The 24,646-nt window shown below is 49.9% G+C and overlaps 1 pseudogene; it reads right to left on the bottom strand.

Moving 5' to 3' along the window:
• Window positions 1-16,063: 16,063 nt before the first annotated feature.
• On the bottom strand, window positions 16,064-19,548 carry LOC102912570 (uncharacterized; annotated as a pseudogene).
• Between the last annotated feature and the right edge of the window lie 5,098 nt (window positions 19,549-24,646).

Below are 24,646 nucleotides of genomic sequence, written 5' to 3'. Positions count from 1 at the left end.
GATCTGAGCGTGAGGCTCCCTCCCTGCCCCACATCCCCGGCAGCTCACAGGGGCAAGAATTTAACATCAAGATCCTTGGGGATGTGGGGGGCGGGGTGGCCAAGGACGCCATAGAGCAGTGATGGCCCAAGTGGACCACAGCCTAGCACCACAGTCTATGTCAGAGAGACGGGGGTCAGGAGGAAGGCTGGCCACTGGACCCAGTCCTGGGAAAGGGCCAAGGGGAATTCTCCATCTGGGCAGCATCTCATAGCTTGGGATGGTGCGTGCTGGCCTAAGCTTGGTCTGCTGATCCCCCACATTCCCCAGCTGGCCAGCCCATGCACAACAAGATCTTAGCACATACTCGGAACTCTCTTGGGCAGCACACAGGTCACCTCAGCCTCCATGGATGGGTGTGTCTGCTCTGAGCTGGGCAATGACTCAGCTTCTCTGGCCTTTGAAGGAGCACTCGGGGACCCTCAGAAGGGATGAGGGACAAAGATCCTGGGGTACAGGATATCACCTAAGGACAGTTCATCCTTACCCCTCCCCATTTTCATTTGTGTGCCTCCCTGCACCCACGGAGACCAGAGAGATTCAGCATTGGAAGTGCTTTGACCCTGCCGGTGTGTGTGTGTGTGTGGGTGTGTGTGTGTGTGTGTGAGTGTGTGTGTGTGTGACTAAGCAGCCGCCTGTACCTTAGGGCTTCCCTCATCTCCCTCTTCCAGCTCCAGCCTGAGGCTGCCTGTTGTCTTAGGCCATGGCTATCTAACTTTAGCATCATAAGAAACAGCTAGAAAGCTGGGTGGTGGTGGTGCACACCTTTAATCCCAGCACTCGGGAGGCAGAGGCAGGCAGATCTTGGTGAATTCGAAGCCAGTCTGGTCTACAGAGTGAGTTCCAGGAAAGGTGAAAAGCTACACAGACAAACCCTGTCTCGAAAAACTAAAAAAATGAAAGAAAGAAAGAAAGAAAGAAAGAAAGAAAGAAGGAAGGAAGGAAGGAAGGAAGGAAGGAAGGAAGGAAGGAAGGAAGGAAGGAAGGAAGGAAGGAAGGAAGGAAAGAAAGGGAACAGCTAGAAGGGAATGGGGGGGGTGGTGTCGTTCCATTGGTAGAGCACTTGCCTGACCTGAACAAAGCCCTGAGTTCCATCTGCATAAACCAGGTGTGGTGGTACATACTTGTAATCACAGAACCTGGGAGATGGAGGCAAGGCAATCAGGAATACATGATGGCCCTCAGCTATACAAAGAGTTTGAAGTTAGCCTGGGCTACATAAGACCCCTCCTCAAAAAAAAAATCAGAAGGCTATTAAAATCTGGGCTTCTGGGAACTGGAGCCTGGAGAAACGGCTTGAAGCTTAAGAGCACTTACTGCTCTTCCAGAAGACTTATATTCAGTTTCCAGCATCCAAATCAGGCAGTTCACAACCACCTATAACTCCAGTTCCAGGTGGATATCCAGTGCCCTCTGGCTTCCATGAACCCCGGGCATGCACCTGGTACACATATACTCACGCAGACACACATACACATAAACAAACAAACAAACAAATAAATCCAGGTTTCTTGGCCCCACACACAGACTTTGTAGACCATGAGACTTGAGTTTGCGATGGAGTCGGTGGTCCTCAGACCACATTTTGAGGATAACTGGTTGAAAAGATAGAGCCACAGCTGGAAGCAGAAGATGAAGAGGGAGTCTCCCGAGTGCTGCCTCAGGTCACAGGCTCATCCAACTGGCCTGGGCTTCCGGTCCCATGCCAACACCTGGAGGTGGCGGCTGGGTACCTAGGGTCCACAAAACCTGACTGAGCTCTTCTTCATGGCAGATGGCTGGCTTGGCTGGGCAGTGGGAAGCCACAAGAAGGATGTTGTATTAGTCACATTCCTCATTGCTGAGCCAGGATAAGAACAACAAGAGAGAGCGGGTTTATTTGGGCTCACAGCATAAGAAGGATACACAGTCCATCATGGCGGAAAAGTCACGGCAGCAGGAACTTGAGGTGGCTGGTCACATTACAACCACAGTCAGGAAGCAGAGAGAGGTGGATGCTACAGCTTAGCCCACTTCCTTATTTAGTCCAGGGTCCCTGCCATACAACAGTACCACCCACCCACATTTAGTGCAGGTCTTCTTACCTCAGTTAACTCACTTCTAAAACTTCATCAGACACATGCCCAGAGGCTTGTCTCCTAAGTGATGTCAGAACCTGTAAGGTTTACAATCAATATTATACATCATAGACATGTCTCCGCACTCAGAGGAAAGAGCATCTCATGGACCAGCTCCCACAGTGCAGCAGTATGGATCCTCTTGTCGGCCTGTGTGTGGGCACGCATGCTCAAGCCTGATTGTAACTCTGCTTCTCTCGGTGTGTAAGCAGAGGATCAGAAACTTGGTTTCTTATTGGGGACACGGCCTGGAAGGGGGGACAGAGGAAGGATGCTAAGCAGCAGTGGCTCTGGAGTTGACATCGGACACGGGTCTGTTTGGCTTTTTCTTATGGAGCCTGTTTTCCAATCCAGCACCCAGGCCTTAGCCAACAGGCTGTGTGACTGTTGCTGGTCCCAGCCTGACTCCTGCTCATCAGAGCCAATCCATGAAGTGGCTTCAGCTAAGGCTTGGTGGTTCCCTTTTGGTTGTTGTTTCGTTTTGAGAAAGGGTCTCATTGTAACCTCAGACTGGCCTCAAACTTGCTCTGTAGCCCAGGATGACCTTGAATTCCTGATCCTCCTGCCTCACCTCCCGAGTGCTACAATTACTAGAGTGTGCCAGGCTGTTTCGTGCTTCGCAAGCATCCAGCCAACTGAGCCACATGCCCAGTCCTCAGCTCAGGCTTTGACAGCCCAGATATATGAAAGGAATGAAGGCCGGGTGAACAGGTCTGAGGAACAGACAGACAGGTAGAGAGAGACTGGGCTACAATCACTAAAATAAAGGGCAGGGGGGGGGGGGAAGAACCTGGGGTTCAGAAGTCTAGTCCTGGTCCTGTAACTCATTCTGGTTTGTGAACTTGGACTAGCAACATCCCAGGTAATCCTGAGCCTCAGTGTCTCCAACCTTGCAATAAGAGTTTGGGCTGAGTGAGTGCATTCCTAAACCCCCTCCCCACCCCCCAGCTCTAGGAGAGCAAGGTGTTAACACATGGAAAGGAGAGAACCAGAGAAATGGCCCTGTGGGGCAGGAGGATTGCTAGAAAAGCAGTATGACTGCGGAGGTTGGGAAGATAGGTAAGAGTGGCCTGGCGGCGGCGGCGGCAGCGGCGGCGCACGCCTTTAATCCCAGCACTCGGGAGGCAGAGGCAGGCGGATCTCTGTGAGTTCGAGGACAGCTTGGGCTACAGAGTGAGTTTCAGGACAGGCTCCAAAGCTACACAGAGAAACCCTGTCTTGAAAAACCAAAAAAAAAAAAAAAAAAAAGATAGGTAAGATTGATGGGAGAGGAAGACAGACTCTGGGTCTTAACTCTAGCCCTGCTGTTTGGGTCCCCCTAGCTCCTGCCACGCTCCTCTCGCATGCTCCCATCAGTCTCCTCTCAAGAGCTATATACAACCAGACTCAGGGCATCTGAGCTTTCCCAAGCCTCTCCTCCAAAATCCACTCTGAGGAAGAGGTTGCTGCTTCCTCAGCCAGGACCCTGAGACAGACAGGGATTGGGAGGCAGCCATAGGCCTGTACTATCCAAGGCCTGGCCTGGATGGGCCAGCCATCTGGGACTTCTGCAGGCCAAACTTGTCGGCAAGCAGCTCCAATCCCCTGCTTGGAACACTCTGGAAATTCATTCATCACCCCCACTCCCACCCAGGCAGCAGAAGAATTTGGGGCCCGGCTTAGCTGGCCGGTCAAGGATCTCCACTCTGCTGTTGGGAAAGAAGCCTGGCAGGGAAGGTGGGATGGGCTGACCCTGACGACTCCAGAGGGCGGTGTTCTCTGTCACTAACACTCTTGACACCCCCACCCCCACCCTGGGTGCCCTCCTGTGGCCTGGAGAGGCTTTCCAGACCCAGGCAGGCCTTCATGTAAGCCAAGGCTGGCCTCAAACTCACTGTATGACCAAAAGTGACCTTGAACCCCTGTGCCTCCTGCCGCCACCTCCCAAGTGCTAGGAGTATAGATGTGCACCACCATGCCCTGTTTTATGCAGCGCTATGGACCAAATCCAGAGCTCCATGCATACAAGCAGGCATTCTATCAACTGAAACATCCCCAGCCCTTACTTTATTTTTTGAGATGAGGTCTCACACTTTAACTCAGGCTGACTTTGGACTGTATCAGTCTTCTTGCCCCTGGCTCCAAAGTGCTGGCATTACAGGCATAATGCTTGTAAAATTAGATCCAGGTACACAGACAATGTCTTCAGAACTGTTCTCTCTCCATGTCTAAGATGGCTTCCATTATATCGCTCATTCTTTTCCTTCCTTCCTTCCTTCCTTCCTTCCTTCCTTCCTTCCTTCCTCCTCCCTTCCTCCCTCCCTCCCTCCCTCCCTTTCTCTCTCTCTCTCTCTCTCTCTCTCTCTCTCTCTCTCTTCCTCTCTCTCTTCCTCTCTCTCTCTCTCTCTCTCTCTCTTTCTCTGTGTAGCCCTGGCTGTCCTGGAATTTGCTCTGTAGACCAGGCTGGCCTTGAACTCAGAGATGCACTTGCCTCTGCCTCTCAGGTGCTAGGATTAAAGGTGTGTACCACCATGCCCAGCTCTATCACCCATTCTTGTACTAAGTGATAACACTACTCCACATCAAGATGAAGAACTGAACTTCTCTCACCTTGAGTCTCAGGTGGCCTCATGACTTCCATGCCATACAGCTTCTTCTCTTGGGTCTTTCAGTGTGGTCCAGTGGTTCTCAACCTTCCTAATGCTGCAACCCTTTAATACAGTTCCTCATGGTGTGGTGACTTCCTAACCATAAAATTATGGTCATTGCTACTTTATAACTGTAATTTTACTGCTGTTATGAATCATAATATAAATATCTGTTTTCTGGGGGTCTTAGGCAACCCCTTTGATGAGAGTTCATGAACTACAGATTGAGAACCACTGCTCTAGGGAGATCAGCTGCTGTAAGAATTCAAATCTGATTACCTCGAGACCACTGTACCAGAGAAACCTACCGCAGCAGCTCTTGTCAACAGCTGCACTGAGCCCGGCTTCCAGCTGTCACCACCAAGGCTGCAGACCTGTGAGTGATGTTGTCGTGGGTCTTCTCTACCAGCTCACCCATCAGCAGAGTGTCATTAAGTGGTCTTAGTTAATGCCTCAAAGGACATAATTGGAACTGGTCCCAGTATCCACGTAGACACCTGCACTCACATGCACATAGCCACTCACAGACATGTACACACATACATATAGTTCAAAATACAATGACTTTTAGGGGGCTGGAGAGATGGCTCAGCAGTTAAGAGCACTGACTGCTCTTCCAGAGGACCCCAGTTCAATTCCCAGCACCTACACAGCAGCTCACAACTGTCTGTAACTCCAAGATCTGACACCATCACACAGACATACATGCAGGCAAAAACGCCGATGCACATAAAATAAAAACAAATAAAAAATTTAAATGCTAGGGCTTTGTAATTTAAACAATGAATTCAAAAAAATTTAAGGGCCTGTCAAGGTGGCACAGCAGTTAAGAGCACTTGTGCTCGGCCGGGCGGTGGTGGCGCACGCCCTTAATCCCAGCCCTCGGGAGGCAGAGGCAGGCGATCTCCGTGAGTTCGAGGCCAGCCTGGGCTGCCAAGTGAGTTCCGGGAAAGGCGCAAAGCTACACAGAGAAACCCTGTCTCGAAAAACCAAAAAAAAAAAAAAAAAAAAAAAAAAAAGAGCACCTGTGCTCTTCCAGAGGACCCGGGTTTGATTCCCAGCTCCCACGTGGTGGCTCACCACCATCTTTAACTCCAGTCCCAGGGGCTTGATGCCCTCTCTGTCCTCTGAGGGCACCAAGCATGCATGTGACACACAGACACACATGCAGGCAAAACACTCATCTACATGAAATAAAATGTTTTAAAACTGTAGGGGTTTCTACAATCGGGGCTGGAGAGATTGGCTTCTTGATGCAGAGTGCTTGCTGCTCTTGCAGAGGTCTGGAGTTCAGTTCCCAGCACCCCATCTGATGCTTCACAACGCCCTCTTCTGGCCTCTTTGGGTAACTGCACACACATAGCATACACTCACCCCAACATATAGACAAACACATATTAAATAAATAGGAAAAAGCAGCAAAAAACCTGAGGTGTTTATAAATCCCAAGAGTATTCCAAATGGAGGGAGGGAAGAACACATTGTCCAGTTGAGTCTTGCATGAAATCTTGAGCTACGGAGTCTGTGGGGCATGATAAAACGGTTATCACTTAAGGCAGTGAAACTTGGGTCATTTGTTCCACAGAGACAGTACCCGGAACAGATGGTGACTCCATGTCGTCTCTCCCAAGTACTTTCAAGACCCCTTCTTGCATGTTTCAGATCTCTCAAGCAATTGTTCCATTAAAATGTCCTAGAAAAGAGAGCTGGAGAGAGAGAGATGCTCAGAGTTAAGAGCGCTGGCTGCTTCTGTGGAGTACGTGTGTTGGGTTCCCAGCACGTTTTCTCCCAGGCTCCTTCCTGTGTTTCTCCTGAAGTTTGTCTGCTCCCCGTGGAGAGACTCAGTCCTCCTCTGCATCTCTTTCAGTTAATCTTCCCTCTTCCGCCCCACAGTCCCTGAGCACTCCTCCAGAAGAAGTGTAATCACAATCTACTGATGTTGTTTTTCTCGCCCCCCCCCCTCACCCTCCTGGTGGTGAGAGGCCCTGCAGGAGAGAGTGTCCTGGCTTAGCTTCCCATTCTTGACCTTTTAGCACCCAGAAAGCTCTGACTGTGTGGAGTGAGCCTGGCCTCTCACAATGCCACTGAGATAGCCCATGGCCCGTGGCCCACACTGCTGTGTTCTCTGCCCTCCCCAGAGTACCAGGCAAACCAAACCTAACAGACCCACAGGCTTTCCTCAGGTCATCATGCCAGGGAGGGCCTTCCTCCGGCCCCGGAGAGGCTCGTGCTAGTCCTGAAGATGGAGATGGCCTGGGATACAGGGTGTGGGTGACCGCTAGTTGACTCCCTGCAGACCCCTGGGTCCTCAATAACAAGGATGTTCCCTCCTCTTCCCTGTACTCTCTGTCTCTGGCATGAGTCTTGTTGGCGCCATTGGACTTTTAATATTTTCCATTCATGGCTGTTCGACAACATTTCACCTCAAAAATGCTTCCTCCCCCTCACCAAAGGGCGTGCCTTTCCAAAGAGGAACCCAGGATTGAACCAGCAGAGGTGACCTACCCACACTCTGGGCCTTGGAGTAGTCACAGCCTAGCCCTAGAAAAAGCGGTGACAGAGATGTCTTCCCAGCCAATGGAGTGAGCTCCCAGGCTGCCCGGGGCTTCACGGTCCCTCAAGAAACATGGGTTCTGTGACTCTGTTCTATCTGAGGCCCCACCCCCACCCTTCTGTCTATTCTTTGACCTTGGCCAAGAGGTTCTGCTTCTGTGGGCTGCATCGGTCTCCTGGGGAGAACCATAGTGCTTAACTTGCCTGGCACTTGTGAGGCCCTCAGACGACATGTTTGGGTCATCCAGGAGCTGTGAGGACTTCGAAGATAGCTCAGTCTGGAAAATGCTCTTCACAGGAGCACCAGAACCTGACTTTGAATCCCACCCCACCCCCTCCCCACAAAATGCCAAGTGTAATAGTGCATGCTTATCTTCCTAGCCCTGGGGAAGAGACAGGCAGATCCCGGGAGCTCACTAGCCAGTCTCACTGGCAAATTATAGGTCCCAGAGACCCTCTCTCAAAATATAAAGCAGATGGCTCCTGAGGAACAACACCCAGGGTTGACCTCTGGATTCCACATGCATGCTCACACATGTATATCTGCACACATATGTGCACATGAACACACACACACACACACACACACACACACACACACACACACTTAGTCCCTGGCCAGAAAAGCCCTGTCCGAGGTGACTCTCTATTGATGCTTTGATGATCAAAGATACCTACCATACATACTACCCATTTCCTCCCATACCTCAAGGAGGAAAGGCACACCGAGGGAGGGTCCCTATGGGTAAGCCCAGAAGTCCCAAGTCAGCCTTGCCCATAGCAGACCCCTGGGAGCCACTAGCTCTGTCCCAGGCCAGGAGATCTCCTTCACCACGGTCCTCTCTGGACAGCGCCCAGCTATCTGTGCAGCGGACCAATAGCCTCTACTCCCCTGGGACAGACTGTCCGCCGTGAGCGTGGGCTGCGCGCTCAAGGCCACCCTGTCACCATCATCTTCCTCGTTGCCCTGGGAACTAATAGGTGCTCTCACTAGAGGACTGAGTGTGGAGACAGCTTGTTGCCTGTGCCATGCAAGGGGAGCGCTGATAGCGGCTTTTCTCCTCCTGGCGGGGGGGGGGGGGGGGGGGGTGTCTGCAGGGGGCTTTCACAGCCCAGAGGAAGGAACTTGGCAGGAGAGTCAGGTTCTGCCCAGTAGAAGCTCAGCCTCTTCCTGGCCCCAGCAGAGACCAGAGCCCTCAAGCTTTCAGCTCACTTTCGGGCTAGAGAACCCCCCGCAAGAGGCTTGAGCCGCATCCTGACTGCCTTCTTCAGAGGAGGTTCCTGGTTAAGGAACAGGGAGATTGCAGAAGCTGCCCTGAAGGTTGCTTGCAGATCTCCATCCCAAGATTTTGGGCAATGATGGATATTATTAGGTCCAGGTTGGCCCTCAACCCACAGAACGACAGCCTGGACTCAGCTCAGGCTAGACCCTGAAGGGGTAAAAAGAGGATTGCTACGCTTATACTCAGCGTGAATTGGTTCTGTGTGTCAGAAAGAGCCCTGCTTCCCTCCTCTCCCCGTATAGGCAAATGGGGCATCTAGTTCCTTATTAGCACACACCTTTAACACATATCAAAGTCTCCAGGCTGATCCAGTTCACGGACTCCCTCCCCCAAAACACCTCCCTCCCCACCTTTTGCTATTCTCATATGGTGCCTCCAGGTTTGTTTGTTTGTTTTGTTTTGTTTTTGTTTTTTTCCCCTACCTAGGCCACACTGGAAGGCCAGCCCGTTGGCAAGTGTGAGCACCAGAAAAGCTCCAGGCTTTAGAACTGGAAGTTGCAGAGGCTGGAGAGATAGCTGGGTTGGTAAAGTGCTGTCTCACAAGCCTGGGAACCCGAGTTTGACCCCCCAGAATCCACATAAAAAGCCAGGCGTGTCAGGGCATGCCCGTCATCCCAGAGACGGTGAGATGGGAGGTGGAGACAGGCAGATGCCAGAAGCTTGCCGGCCAGTTAGCCTGGCCTACTTTGGGACATTCCAAACAGTGAGCGACCTTGTCTCCGACAAAAAGTGGAAGGTACTTAAACCAGGTGTGGTGGCACACACTTTTAATGCCAGGACTTGGGAGGCAGAAGCAGGTAGATCTCTGTGAGTTCAAGGCCAGCCTGATCTTCAAAGTGAGACCCTGTCTCAGAAAAACTAAAGGAAGACAAAGAGGAGGAAGACGAGGATGAGGAGGAGGAAGCAGTGGTGGTGGAGGAGGAGGAGGAGGAGGAGGAGGAGGAGGAGGAGGAGGAGGAGGAGGAGGAGGAGGAGGAGGAGGAGGAAGCAGTGGTGGTGGCACTGGAGAAATGATAACTGAAGTTGTCCTCTGACCTCAACAGCCATGTGCACGCACATGCGCAAATGCGCCTGCTCCCATACATTCACCCACATGAAAACCCACTTGTTTTCACACATGCAAAACAGACAAAAGGTTCCTTCCTTCCTTCCTTCCCTCCCTCCCTTCTCCCTCCCTTCTTTCCCTTACTGAGAAGGGCCCTGGGCATGCTAGGCAAATGCTCTACCACCAAGCTACATGCCTAGCCCTCAACCTTTGATTTTAGAAACAGGTTCTCACACTCCTGATCAGGCTGGCTTTGAACTCACAGTCCTCCTACCTTCGCCTCCCAGGTGCTGGGATTATGAATGTGCGTAGCCACTCCCAACAATTACTTGTCTTCCTACCTAATTTTTCTCCTTTGTGAGTTTGCAAAATATACATCTTTTTAAATTTTTAATTTTAGTGTTTGTGTGAATGTGAATGGCATGGAAATCAGAGGACAACCTCAGAAGTCAATCCTACTCTTCTATCTTGTGTTGAGGTAGGGTCTCAGGGCCTGGTGGTAGACTCACACCTTCAATCCCAGTACTCGAGGCAGAGGCAGGGGGATCTCAGTGAGTTTGAGGCCAGCCTGGTCTACAGAGAGAGTTCCAGGACAACCAAAGCTGCATGGTGTGACCTTATCTTAAAACCCCATTCCCTCAGAAAAAAGAAAGATAGGGTCTCAGGACTGGGGAGATGGTTCAGTGGTTAAGAACACTGGCTGCTCTTCCAGCGGACCTGGGTTCAATTCCCAGCACCCACTTGGTGGATCATAACCATCTGTAACTCTAGTTCTAGGGGATCTGGTGCCCTCTTCTGGTCTCCACGGACATCAGGCATGCATAAAATAAAATATAAAATAAAAGTGTTTTTTTATTTGTATTTTTTTATTTTTTATTTTTTATTTATTTATTTATTTTTTTTTTTTTTTTGGTTTTTCGAGACAGGGTTTCTCTGTGTAGCTTTGCGCCTTTCCTGGAACTTGCTTTGTAGACCAGGCTGGCCTCGAACTCACCGAGATCTGCCTGCCTCTGCCTCCCGAGTGCTGGGATTAAAGGCATGTGCCACCACCGCCCGGCTTTTTTTTTTTTTTTTTTTTTTTTTTTTTTTGGTTAAAATAAAAGTTTTTGTGTTTTTTGTTTGTTTGTTTGTTTGGTTTTTTAATGGTCTTTTTGTTTTTCCACTGTGTATGCCACACTATCTGACCTGGAAGTTTCCAGGGATTCTCTTGTTTCTGCCTCCAATCTCCAAGTTTCTGACACATACATTTAGGCAGGACATGTTCAAACCACAGCACTTCAGGGTTTTTGGAAAGCCTGACTAGCACACCACTAGTTCTCACAAATTACTCCATCCCATAAGACCATGTAAATTCAAGTTCAAAGCTGGGCGGTGGTGACTCACGCCTTTAATCCCAGCATTCAGGAGGCAGAGGCAGGAGGCTCTCTGTGAGTTTGAGGCTAGCCTGGTCTACAGAGCAAGTTCCAGGACAGCCCAGGGCTGTTACACAAAGAAACCCTGTTGTGGCAGGGGTTGGGGGGTGGGAGGGTAGAAAGAAGGGGGAAAAAATCTCATAATTTTTAACCACAGTAAAAATTAAAATTATAAAAATGTCCTTACGGCAAAAGACAGTTTCATAGCTCAGATTGCTATGGGATTATAAATTTCTTTGGCTTGAATATTTCTTGCCTTCTTGCCAGTTCAGGCCTATTTTTTACAGTTTTTTTTTCCTTTTCTTTTATCCAGAATTATTTCCAGAAGGAAGTGGAACTCTATTTCTTAACCTAAAAATTGAGATAATTGGACTAGAAAATAGTTCTTACTGTGTCTGGACCACAGCATCTTCTGAGAATCTGATAAAAGATAGAGCCCTCAGAAGAGAGCACTTTTGAAAATGTGCACAATTGCTGTTGTCCTCTTGAAACTATTCTTGGACCAGCGTTAAAAGCACACAGTGAGGGAACACTTTTTTTTTTCTTTCTTTCTGTCTTTTTTTTTTTTTTTTTTTTTTTTAACAGAGCCTTGTCTGTTTTTGAATTTGCTGTATTGTTGAGGATGACCTCGAACTCCTGATCTTCTTGCTTCCACCTCCCACAGGCTGGGATCACAGGACACCACCATGCCTGGTGTATGCAGCGCTGGGAATCAAACCCAGGGCTTTGAACTCAGGGCTTCGTGCAGGAGCTTAGAACTTGACTAACCGAGCCTCAGAGGCAAGTTTTTTTTGTTCTGTTCTGTTCTGTTTTGTTTTGTTTTTGAGACAGGGTTTCTCTGTATAGTCCTGGCTGTCCTGCATCTCACTGTAAACCAGACTGGCCTCGAACTCAGAGATCCACCTACCTATGCCTCCCAAGTGCCGGGATTAAAGACATGTGCCACCACCACCACCACCACCACCGGGCTTCAGAGTTCATTTTGATGGCACCATGACTCCTGTTTTGAGCAGAGTTCTTCCTGCACTTCCCAAATCCCCAGTTCTCTTGGGGAAGGAGAAACAGAACCATCAGCTAAAACTACAAAGAGCTCCAACACCGGAAACCAGACCTCTCCACTTCTGTTCATTCCAAGTATTCACTGGAGGTAGGCATGGGAGTGTAGGCCTGCCACTCCAGTACTTGGGCGACTAAAGCAAGAGGATCATGAGTTCAAGGCCAACCAAGGTTAACTAGACCCTGTCTCAAACAAAACAGCAGAGTATTTACTAAACTCTCTTCCCACTGACTACTGCTGCTGAACATATCATCCCTAAACTTGGTGACTTATATGATAATTGTTCAACTCTCGTGGTTCCAGGAGAAACGGGGCACCACTGGGCAGTCCCTACTCAGACTCATATGACTGTAATTATATGGTGTCATGATTTATTTGTGGTCTGATCACAATCATGTGCTAGAAGCTTAGCGCCCAGTGTGAAGATGTTGCTAGAACTGTTAGAAAGTGGGGCCTAATCAGAGGGAACTGGAGCATTGTCCTCAGCAGGGTTAACGTAGTTCTTGCAGAATTTGAGAATCTTAGACTTTTAGGCTCGAAAACTGTGAACTTAATCAACATCCTGTCTTTGTAAAGAATCCAGATTCCACTGTTTTGTTTTAGCAATAGGAAATGGCCTAAGACCTAGAAGCATATTAAAGGCTTCTGCAGTTCATGCCCAGCAGTTGGTGCTGACTGTGGGCCAAGTTCTCAGTGGAGTTTTCTCAAGAACTTCCATGGATCTCTCTCTGTGACCCGGGCATCCTCATAGCCTAGCAACTACCATTTGACTTTGTCCTTGGGGGAAAGAGGAGTTGTTGGCTTTTTTGTTTGTTTCTGTGAGTCTTGCTATGTAGCCCAGGCTGGCCTTGAATTTATGGCAATTCTTCTTGTCAGCCTCCTTAGTGCTGGTATAAAAAGCATGTGCCACCAGACCCTATTGGCAACTGTCTTTTGAAAGGGAACATCCAAAAAGAAAGCCACCGGGAAGCTTTAGGCCTGCCTCAGATGTTCCACAGTGCTGCTTTGCCACATCTAGTTAAATAGATACAAATGATCAGACCATCTCAGACAGGTAGCTAGACAGACAGACAGACAGATATGCGCCCCAGGCTGAACTCAAACACCTGAGATCAAGTATTCTCTGCCATAACCTCCTGCATGGCTGGATTACAAGCCGATACCAGGAGTTCAGGGCCATCCTGGGCAGCAAAATAAAACCATGCCTCTTTAAATTTCATTTATTTTATTTTATTATTATGTGTATATGTGTATGGTGTGGGGGGGGGCACACATTCCATGGCGCACATGTGGAAGTCACATGACAGCTTTCTGGAGTGAGTTCTCTCATTCCACTATTATATGGGTTCTTCTGGGAATCAAACTCAGGCCACCAAGCTTGTACAAGTACTGAGCCATCTTTCAGGCCCTTAAATATTTGAAAAAAATATATAAATATGCATTTTATAGTATTACGGAAGATGAGGCAGGAAGCCATGAGAATTCTCATCACACATCTGCATGGCCTCAAACGGAACTGAGGGGGCAATCCTACAGAAGAGAAATCTGAGTTGAGATCTGAGACCTCAGTGGACACTAACTTGGTGAAAAGGGGTCAAAGAACTTTCCAGCATGAGGGAAACCCCGGTCAAGACACCAGGGGCAGGATGGACACCGGCCTGAGAGGCAGTGTGTGTCTGGAGACAGCAAATAAGAGACAAGACACAGCGGTGGATGGGGGCCGCGGGGCTCTGCAGATCAGTGGAAGCTGCTAGAGGCTCACACATTGAAGAGTGATGGGAACAGATTGGCAACTTCGAGATCACTTTGGCTGCGGTGTGGATGGCCCGCTGCCAGAGACTGAGTCAGGGCTGGGAGGAGTGAGAGGCTCCTGTCTGCAGTTACCTCCCGGCCCCACGAGGCTCTCCCACACAACTCAGGCCAGCTGCAGCCCCAGCCCTATATGTCTGGTCTGGGACGCCAGGCCCGGCTCTCATTTCTTTTTCAGACAGGTCCTCACATAATAGAGACTGGGCCCAAACTCTTGATGTAGCTGAGGCTGTCCCTGGACTTCTGATTCTCTTGTGTCCGCTTCCTAAATGCTAGGATCACCGGTGTGCACCTCCATGCCCTGGGTGCTGGGGATTGAACCCAGGGCCTCATGCACATTAGGCAAGTCCTGTACTAATTGACTGTATCCTTAGCCCTATCTTCTGGTTTTGAAGCAGCTTTATTTTTAGAGATATAGTTAGCATATAATTAATATGTCACATTGTACAATCTGTTAAACATTGATATATATATAGACACATAGACACACACACACACACACACACACACACTCACATATCCACTGAGTCATCAGTAAAACAAAGAAATGACACATCAAGAAGTAAACAAGTAGCCAGGCAGTGATGGCGCACATCTTTAATCCTAGCACTTAGGTAGCAGAGGCAAGTGGATCTCTGTGAGTTCGAGGCCAGCTTGGCCTACAAAATGAGTTCCAGGCTACACAGTGAAACTTTGTCTCAAAAAAAAAGTAAGCAGCTGGGGTGATAGCTCAGTGGCAAAGTGTTTGCCAGCCAAGTGTAAGGACCTGAGTTCACGACCTGGCTCCTGCTTAAAAGCTGAGTGCAGTGGCACACATCTGTAATCTCAGCACTCCGAAGGCAGAGGCAGGAGGATCACTGGGTGTTCAAGGCCAGCCTGGTCTATATAAGTTCCAGGACTCAAAACATTAAAGTTGCAAGCAACTGAACATAAACACACACACAAGAATCAAACAACCCCTTAAAGTTTCCTCATGTGCGTGTGTACATGTGTGTGTTCATGTGCGTGTAGCGCTGACTTTATTGGCGTTACTTACAGGAGACCTTATGCTTTGAAATGACCTTTGAAATCCAGCTCTTTCCTAACTTACTTCCTACCCCCAAGCTTCCATGATCCACTTTAGGTCACTACAGATTAGTTTTTATTTAAAAGTTGTTTTTTTTTTCATTTTACATACCAACCACAGTTCCCCTCCCTCCCCTTCTCCCGCTCTCCCTATCACCACCACCCCCCATCCACTCCTCAGAGAGGATGAGGCCTCCCTTGGGGAGTCAACAAAGTCTGGCACATCAAGGGAGGCAGGACCAAGCCCCTCCCCACTGCATCAAGGCTGAGCAAGGTGTCCCTCCATAGGGAATGGGCTCCAGAAAGCCAGTTCATGCACCAGGGGTAAATCCTGGTCCCACTGCCAGGGACCCCACACACTGCCCAAGCCACACAACTGTCACCCACATCCAGAGGGCCTAGTTCGGTCCCATGCAGGTTCCCCAGCTGTCAGTCCAGAGTCCATGAGCTCCCACTAGCTCAGGTCAGCTGTCCCTGTGTATTTCCCCATCATGATCCTGACCCCTTTGCTCATATGATCTCTCCTCCCTGTCTTCAACTGGACTCCAGATGTACTCATTTTTATATTTACTCAATTTATGAGGCTTAATGGTTGAGAGTCTGTCTCATCCATGTTCTTCACTCCATTTGTGACTGGTCCCTTTTCTTGCTGAGGAATGTATCTCAATTCCTTTATGCATTCTTCTGATGATGGTGCACAGTGGGTTTCTGGAAACAGTCATGTACCTACAAGTCTTTGTGTGGACTTCTGCCATCATTTGGGTAAGTACTTTCGTGGTCTGTGTTTGACTTCCTGGATGACTGTCAGGCTGTTTTCCAAAGTGTTTGTACTGCTTACATTCTCACTACGAGTGTCATAACTGAGTTGTTCTGGGATCTGGGTAGCACTTGACGTGGCCCCACTTTTTTAACTAAAAAAGCTGACAATTTTATTTTCACATTTTACGATATAAGTGGAAGCTGCACCTCTTTTACCCCACTTCTTCCCTCCAAAGCTGTTGTCTCTGTTAGGAAGGGGGAAGTCGTCCTTGTCATACAGCTAGAAGACTCTCGGGCTCAGCACGGTGACCTCCTGGTGAAACAGAACAAGAAATACAAAACTGATAAAAAGCCTTTCTGCTTTTCCCTGTCTGGCCGAGTCATGCCAGGCTGAGTGTGCACCATCGCAGGGCGAGCAGGAGGTCTCATCATTGGAGGCCCAGGCATCATGGGCATGTGGCCTCCCATGGGAGTCCTCACTCCAGGAGCAGGTCCCACAGGCATCATCCCAGGAGGAGGGGGGCTTATTATTGGCATCATGGGAGGGTCTCCCACGTGGGGTACAGGCATCATGCCAGGGCCAGGAGGACCTGGGAGGAGGTGGGATCATGGCCCTTGCAGGAGGAGGAACAGAGAATGGAGCTGGAGGTATCTTTACCTGGTGAAATGCAACCATTGTTTTGTCAATCAGGCTCTGGGCCTGCTCTTCCATCCATTTCTGGTAATAGTCCTTCACATTCTTTTTGTGTTTCTGACCACTGCAGTGTGTCTTTCTCACAGATGGAGAGACACGGGTAAGATACATATCGAAGTAGTTACAATAAAACTTAGGTATGGGGTTGGGGATTTAGCTCAGTGGTAGTACCACTTGCCTAGCAAGCACAAGGCCCTGGGTTCGGTCCTCAACTCTGAAAAAATAAAATAAAATAAAAATAAAATGAAACTTAGGTATGTTGCTCTGCAGGCTGCTGGCTACCTGGTTCCGTGGCCCTTCTTTTTAACTGTAGCTGTTCTAGTGTCTGTTCAGCAGTACTCATCTACACTCTCCTGCTAAACAAGAGCATCTTTCTAGTGTGTATGTGTGTGTGTGTGTGTGTGTGTGTGTGTGTGTGTGTGTGTGCATGAGTGTGTAAGCAAGAGGTCACTGTCAGCTCTCACTCTTTAGGAACTGTGATCTCCTCTAGGCCAGGCTTGCCTCACATTTGCTGTGTGGTTAAGGATAGTTCGTGTTGAACTCCTCATCTTCTGCCTCTGCTCCATGCACCACCACATCCAGCTGCTTTTCAAAACCTGTATTCTAGGGCTGGCAAGATGGCTCAGCCCTGGCTGCACAGGCCTGATGGTCTGAGTCAATCCCAAGAACCCACACGAGGGTGGAAAGAGAATTAGCTCCACAGAGTTATCCTCTTGACATATATAATAATTATAAATTAAATTATAAAATTAAAGATTTAAAACAAACCCCCTGTATTCTAGATTGAAGTTTTTTGTTGGTTATGTTTTGTAATTCTCTTATTGATATTTGTCTTTTATATTGGGGGACTGGTGTTCACACTGGAACTCACTATGTGGCCACAGGCTGGCCTGGAATTTTCGGCAACCCTCTTGCCTCAGCCTCTCAAGTGCCTGGGCCACTGGGACTGGCTGGCCTGTGGTTTTCACTTTCTAGAATATCTTTGTATCTGGTGTCAGAGCGATGCCGGCTTTGTGGAATAAGTGGGGAAGTATTCCTTCCTTCTCAGTTTTCAGTGTAAAGTTGGCAATGTTTCTTCCTCAGAGGTTCGATATGTGTTCCATCATCTCTGTGTTCTTGGAGGTGACACACTTTTGCTAGCGTCTCCTCGGTCTTCCCCTCACACCTCAGCCCTTCCTGTGGCTCAGAAGCCCTGTCTGGCCAGCTCCATCCCTGCTTCCAGCTCCAACCCTACCACTTTCCCCTGCTCCCATGCCCCATGCTTCCGTGTTGGGTCCTCTCACTGTTCTAAGATTAGGAGGCCCCATGCCTTGGTGTTGCTTTTCTCTCTACTTGGCATCTCTTCCACATGCCCCCGCATAGCCCTTTCTTAGTCTCCATCCCACACGGTAATCAGGGTAGGGTCTGTAGAGAGCTGTCTTCCATGGGAACCCATCTTCACCCTTCCTGATAGAAAACGCGTGGATCTCACTCATCACCGTTTGTCCTTTGCTGGCTCCCTAAAAGCAGGGCTCTTGTCTGCCATCTTTGTGCCTATATCTCCTGCATCCAGCAATGAATGATTCGGCACAAACCAAGTCTGGCAGCGAGGGAGGACCTGTTGCTGAAGGAGATGAGCAGCAGACCGGCCCCGTGGTCAGACAAGCGGCACATCAGAGTCGCTGACAAGCCTGTCAGCCAGCCTGAGGTCTTGGTTCAGCCTGGACCAGGTCAGGCAGCCCTTAAGTTGGGTGGGTTGCTCTTTGGTGAGTGTCTGTTGACTGATGAGTCCACAGTGAAGTCCTAGGGTGACAACAGGGCGCAAGGCCCAGGCTTTCTTCCAAGAAGTGTCTGGCCCACTCTCTGCTCAGTTTCACTGCTCAAGGCTCTCCCGCCAGGAAGTGAAGTCTTGTGGTGCGGGGGAGCGGGAGACTGGTGAGCCTGTTCCCACCCCTGGCAGAGACTGCTGTAGGGCTTCTGGACCCCATAAAAGCCTCACCTGGGGTGGCGGCGCTCAGGAAGAGCCCGCAGGATCACAGAGAGGGCTTTGTGGCTTCCCTGCTCCCCACCCCAGGCCCCCAGCGTGGGCTCTCCGCTCATGGAAACTCCCCTGCTGGACTTGGCTGCCTGGCCCCAGGAGACAGGCTGGGTTGCACGTTGCCACTGTCCACGCTCTGGTGGGGGTGGGGGAATGGAGGACAGGACATGAACCTATGCCTCTAAAGCCCACTTTTTGTAAGTGAACGCACCCTCAGTGACCCTCCTTAGGCCAAGGGTGGGCCCTGCTCCCGGAGGAGGGCAAGGCCTGACATGGCAAGTGAGGGCTGGGACAGTTAATCCCAGGCATCCCCAGAAACACCTCTGCTGTGGGGTCACGGATGTGGCTGGAGTCCCAGCCTAGAAGATGCGTAGGAGGGCATCCCAGCGGCTTCTATGGGAAGCAGCTGTTCCCAATAACCGACAGTGGCACCAGCTGCCTGTAATCGTGTGACCTCCGTCCTGCGCACTGACAAACTCCATGACCAGAAGGCCCCACTCACGGTGACATCATTCTCCACCTCACACTGCTGAGGGAAATGAGCTCAGGGCGGCCATCAGAGGCGGCCTGTTTACTTACAGAGACCCTGGCCGTCACCAGCCCTTTGACCAGACATTCCCAGCCCTGGCCAGCATGAAGCAGAAATTTCCTTAAACACATTACTTTGGCTACAATCTATCAATTGCTCCCTTCCTTTCAACTTTTTTTTTTTTTCCCAGTAGGAAAATTCCTAGTTCTGATCCCAAACAGAGAAGCCTAGAGATGTCAGGGAAATATCACAAAGACCCTCCATATCACAAAGACACCCCCCCAGGGGGTGGGGGGCAGGTGTGGCGGTATGTGCTTGGAATCCTAGCATTTGGGGAGCTGAGGCAAAAGGTGTGTGGCAAGTCTGAGGACTGCATGCATTATATAATGAGTTTAAATCTAGCCTGGGCTACATAAGGAGACCTGATACCAAAATAAACACAAGACTCCACAGGGTCTTTCTTTCCTAGCTTAAATCACTCCCACCTGGGCAACCTTGAGCTCGGGAGCTGGGAAACCACCAAAGTGGCTCTCAGTCCCCATGGGACGAGGGTGTCAGGATGACGGTTTCATGACCTGGAGTGGAGGGCAGACCCTTTCCTGCCTTCCCTAGGCCCTGGGCCACCCTGAGCTCCCTTTCCAAGCACCTCCCAGCTTGCAATCCTGGCTGCACCCTGACCCCTCCTTCATTCCCTCCAGGTCAGAGATATTTCAGGAGAGCATAAACGCCGCCAGTTTTAACAGGTTCTAGGGGATTCCCGAGACGGGCACCCCACCAACCCGAGCTGCCTCCCACTCCCAACCCCACAACTCCTTCTGTATTGCCCCCCCCCCCCCTGGAACTCAACCATTCTAGGAGTCCTTGAGGAGTCAGGAGTCATGGAGGTCTCCTGTCCCTCTATTGCTCCAAGATCTCAAGGCCACCCATGCCAGGAGCAGAGATCCCCACCTCGAGTATCAGCCGCGAGGACAGCTGCCTGAGCTGACCTGGGGCTGGGCAAGCAGGCATAGACATGTCAAGGAGCGAGGCCTGACTTGACCCAGCCCTGCCCTGTGCCTGATGCTGCGGAACTCAGCATGCGGCGGCCCTGGCATTCGCTGGAGACAGTCCAGATGGAAGAAATCGTTGAACGTGTGATTACCTGCGTGTGGACACGTGACTAGAAAGTCTCAAAGCTCCACAGCAGAGGAGGATGGGAGGGTGAAAAGGGTGGAGGGAACCGCTTACCTACACTGAAGGAACGGCTAGGTTTTCTTGTGGCGTCCCCAAATCTAGGCCAGAACTACCTAGACATGTGGTTTAAATGAATTCAATCAGTCATTACGTCTGCTGGACCCAGGAGTGGTAGGGTATGACAAAAGAAAACTCCAGAAAAGAACAGAAACAGGTATTTATTGACCACCTACTTACCCGATGCCATGATCCTCCACACTTCACGTAGTTCCTTTAACCGTCCTAACATTCCCAGGAGAGGTTCAGTAACTCAAGAACAAACAGCCCATATATGGCAGAGCTGGGATTCAGAGCATCTCCCACTTTGACCTCTAAAAAGTACTTAACTCAGGGGCCAGCAAGATGGCTTGGAAGAAAATGCTGCTTGCTGCCAACCCTGCTGACGTGAGTTCAATCCCTGAGACTCACATGGTGGAAGGGGAGAGCTGGCTCTCACATGTGGTCCTCTGACCTGCACATGTTCACACACACACACACACACACACACACACACACACACACACACACAAAATAAATGTAAAAAATAAAATTGACCATATTCCTTCTGTAAACTAACCTTCATTCTATAGTTTAATTTTTCAATTTTGTTTTGTTTTGTTTTGAGATGGGGTTCCTCGATGTAGTCCTGGCTGTCCTGGAACTCACTCTGTAGACCAGGCTGGCCTCAAATTCAGAGATCCACTGCTTCCCAAGTGCTGGGATTGAAGGCCTGCACCACTACCGCCTGACTGTAGTTTTATGGTGAACTATTCCACAGATGAGACCCAGACTGGGTGTAGGGCAGGATCTTGAACTCTTGATGTGTGCTCTTCCTAACACCCCAGCACATCTCGTTGTCCTAAGTCAACCCCAGCAGGGAAAGGAAAGGCAGAAAGCTGTGGGCTGGCTGTGTCCTCTAGGAAATCAGACATACATGTAGCTAACATGGAGGCAGACACCCAAACTTGTCTCCAGGCAAAGGTATACACTAGACACTTGTACTGAGTATATTGCTCTTAGTTCTTTTCCTGTCATAGCTTCATCCCATAAGAAATAGACAAGAAAGGTCCCAGAAGGCCACAGCACAGCTCTACATGGGTCACCAATACCCTCTAGATTTGCAGTGCCAAGTACAGGACATCACTGAGCAAGCACTTTAGAAATGTCTCCTGAATAAATGAGTATATAATTTTATGAATGAATCAATGAATGTAAGATGAATGCTTCTGAATAAACATAAAGAAGCCACCCACATGTTCACAGAGGTTCAGTGACCTACTACAGACAAATCTGCATGTTTCTAGAGACAAATACCTAAGCTTAACCTCTATAAAGACAAGCTCACATTTACTCTAAAATGACCTCATAGAAGCCCATAGTTTATCCTCCCTGACACCCACATGCAAAGGCTTACTCAGAGGTGTGGACACTTACACCCAGGCCTAAGTACACATAAGCACACTTTCTACCAAAGAAACCAGCTTCTACCAGAAACACAGCCGCCCACACAGGCAAGCCCAGGACAGTCGCACAAACCCACACAGATGTGGACAGCTAGACAAAGGCACAGCCTGAGGCCCAAGACAGACCAGGATCGAGACACCTGTCCACAGAGACTTCTGAGCTACCCCAACCCTCCCACGCTGTCTGCTCCCCACCGTCCTGTCTGCAGCTGGGAAGGGAAAGAGATGGGAATCCTAAAGGAATTCCGGCTGCAGATGGCTGAGGCATCCCCTCCTCTCCCCCCTCACCCCGTCCCAGTAATCTCGGGCCAGGATCCTAGGGCACAGAAGCAGATGGTGTATGTTGAGGAGAGGGGGGCTCTTCTTCCTGAGGGCTCTGCCCTTAGTCTCTGGCTTCTCTCATGACTTGGCCAAGTTAAAGCTGGGCACTGGACTCTCGGACAGTGGCAGAGACCCTGCTACATCAACTCTGCTCCTAACAAGATGATTTAGCAGAGCCGGGTGACCAGTGCTTTTCCGGGGGCTGTCTTCCCTCTCAGGAAACAGTCCCGCCATAAGCTTGATCTCCAAAACAGGCCTAGGATGAGAACATCCTGCCCCCCTTCCAAATGCATGGGCAGCCCATCATGTCATCAAAGCAGAGTGTCCGCGTCATCCCAAGGCCGTAGGGATCAAAGGCCAGGGTTCTAGTCTCATTCTGCCTCACCTCTCTCTTTCCACTTCTCTGAAACAAGCTGTTGGGATATGATGACTGCAGGTCTATGCAGAGAGATGGTACATTTCAAGTGCCCCAGGTAGTTCATAGGCTCCAACTCCAAGGACAATGACCCAGTAGGGGGTGGTATCCTCTGAACTGACAGAGTTGAAATGCAGATTGAGATATATAATAGCTCAGTTTTCCTACCATGCATGAAGCCCTGGGTTTGATCCTCCGAATTTCCTAAACAAAGCACGGTGGCATACACTCGTGATCACAAACAACACTCAGAAGGTGGATGTGGGAAGATCAGAAATTTAAGGTCACCCACCCTCAGCTACAGAGCAAGTCTGAGGCCAGCCTGGGTCCTCTAGGAAATCAGACATACATGTAGCTAACATGGAGGCAGACACCCAAAACAAAACAAAAACAAAAAGCCAAAACCAGGACTTGGGGCCAAAATGCCTGGTACTGAGGCAAAATAGAGACTCAGAAAGTGTCCTCACTAACACACAGGCCTCTTCCCTTCCTCCCCTCCCCACTTCCAGGGCCCCCAGGCCTCAGCTGGAGGTGGACACAGAACTATAGCCAGCCAGGAGAAGACAGAAATACTGCTCGTCACAGCTGGCTAGACAGCGAGGCTGTTTATTCTCTGGTGTCCGGAATAACTCAGACAACCAGAGAAGGATTTGGCTGCTGGCAGTCCCTGGATTTGTGGTCTCGAAGAAATCATAATCTGAGCAGGCTGGAGGCTTAAGCTCTGAGCAGCAGCTGAAAAAGGAGGGAGGGTCCCCCTGCCTGCCTCTCCTCCAGTGAGTGCCCTGTGGGCCTCATGGTCACCTCCTGGACCTGCAGTGACTGGGATCAGCAGCTGACTAGGGTTGCGTGCAAGGCTCTGGTTAATAAGTGAATATCCGGGGAGATTTCCCATGGGATCCACTTCTGGCACCCCCAGGTGGCCTATGCTTAACAAGGCAGAAGGGCTAAGGGCTCTCAATAGGGAGATTTTCTGCCCACTGGGGGTTGGTGCTGGTTCCACAGCCTTCCTTCACCATCAGTCTAGGTCATCAGTTCTCATCCTGTGGGTCCCAGCCCATTTGGGAGATCAAACGACCCGTTCACAAGGGTCGCATATCAGATACCCTGCATATCAGATATTTACATTATGATTCATAACAGTAGCAAAGTTAGTTATGAAGTAGCAACGAAATAATTTTATGGTTGGGGTCACCACACCGTGAGGAACTGCATTAAAGGGTTGCAGCATTAGGAAGGTTGAGAACCACCGGCCTCGGTCTTTTTCACTCCAACAGCTTCTCCAGCTGTAACCTGTGCCCACCAGGTTCCATTATTACTCTAGTTCTAGAGTCCACACTTTCCGGGATCCATCTCTCGTTTTGTATACATTTGAGTGCATTGTGGGATCACTCATGGGTTATAACGGCAATCCAACCTCAGTGATCCAGACTCACCAATTTAAAAGTCACATTTTTCCCCCCTGTAATTCACAGACTTACCACCAAAAGTAAAGAGAATCCAAGACAGCTGAGGGCATCAGTTAAGAACCCCTCCCCCCATGCACATATATATATATATTCACTCAACAAACTTCTCTTGGGTGCACCGAGACGAATGTATATGTGCTTGTCCTTAGAACCCTGCCCTCTGAAAGCTTCCGGTGGAATTTCAATGCAGAAAACATCATCTTCACACACAGTGCAGCTCGTTGGGTCTAAAACGCTCAGTAGACACCGCTTTCCCTTCGGTCCACGGACACTGCTTTGGAACACTGGAAATTTTCAAAAGCCCTTTCCAGGTGGACCAGGGCGCCAGCGGAGTGGGTGGGGACGGTGGTTTCTATCTTGCTTTGGAATGTCGGGATTTGTTTTGGATGTTCTGAACATCAGGTTGGAGATACACACGCAAAAGCGGAGGGGCTCCTAACCAGATCAGGGTTAGAGGCAGCCCAGGACACCGTCTCCATGGTGCGCAGCCCCAGACAGCTGGGAAACAAACAAAAACCCATGGTGGGGAGTGGACAGAGACAAAAAAGGAAGCCAAGAGATGGAAACCTGGGGGGTGGGGCGGATATGGTGAGACAGTGGAGAGGAGGTGGGAGTGTTAGAGGGGCTCGGGAGGGGTGTGGTCATGTTTGTGTGTGAAGAACCCCAGGGCCTAAGAGTCACCATGGCAACCGGGAGGGTGAGTTCGGCAGATTCCATGCCAACACAAACCTCCTGGGCTTAGCAGTGGATGGGCGCAGATGTG

The sequence above is a fragment of the Peromyscus maniculatus genome, chromosome 7 (genome assembly GCF_049852395.1).
Source record: "Peromyscus maniculatus bairdii isolate BWxNUB_F1_BW_parent chromosome 7, HU_Pman_BW_mat_3.1, whole genome shotgun sequence".
Taxonomy (NCBI): domain Eukaryota; kingdom Metazoa; phylum Chordata; class Mammalia; order Rodentia; family Cricetidae; genus Peromyscus; species Peromyscus maniculatus.
The sequence above is the reverse complement of the archived record's forward strand: the minus strand, read 5'-3'. Positions and strand labels throughout refer to the sequence as shown.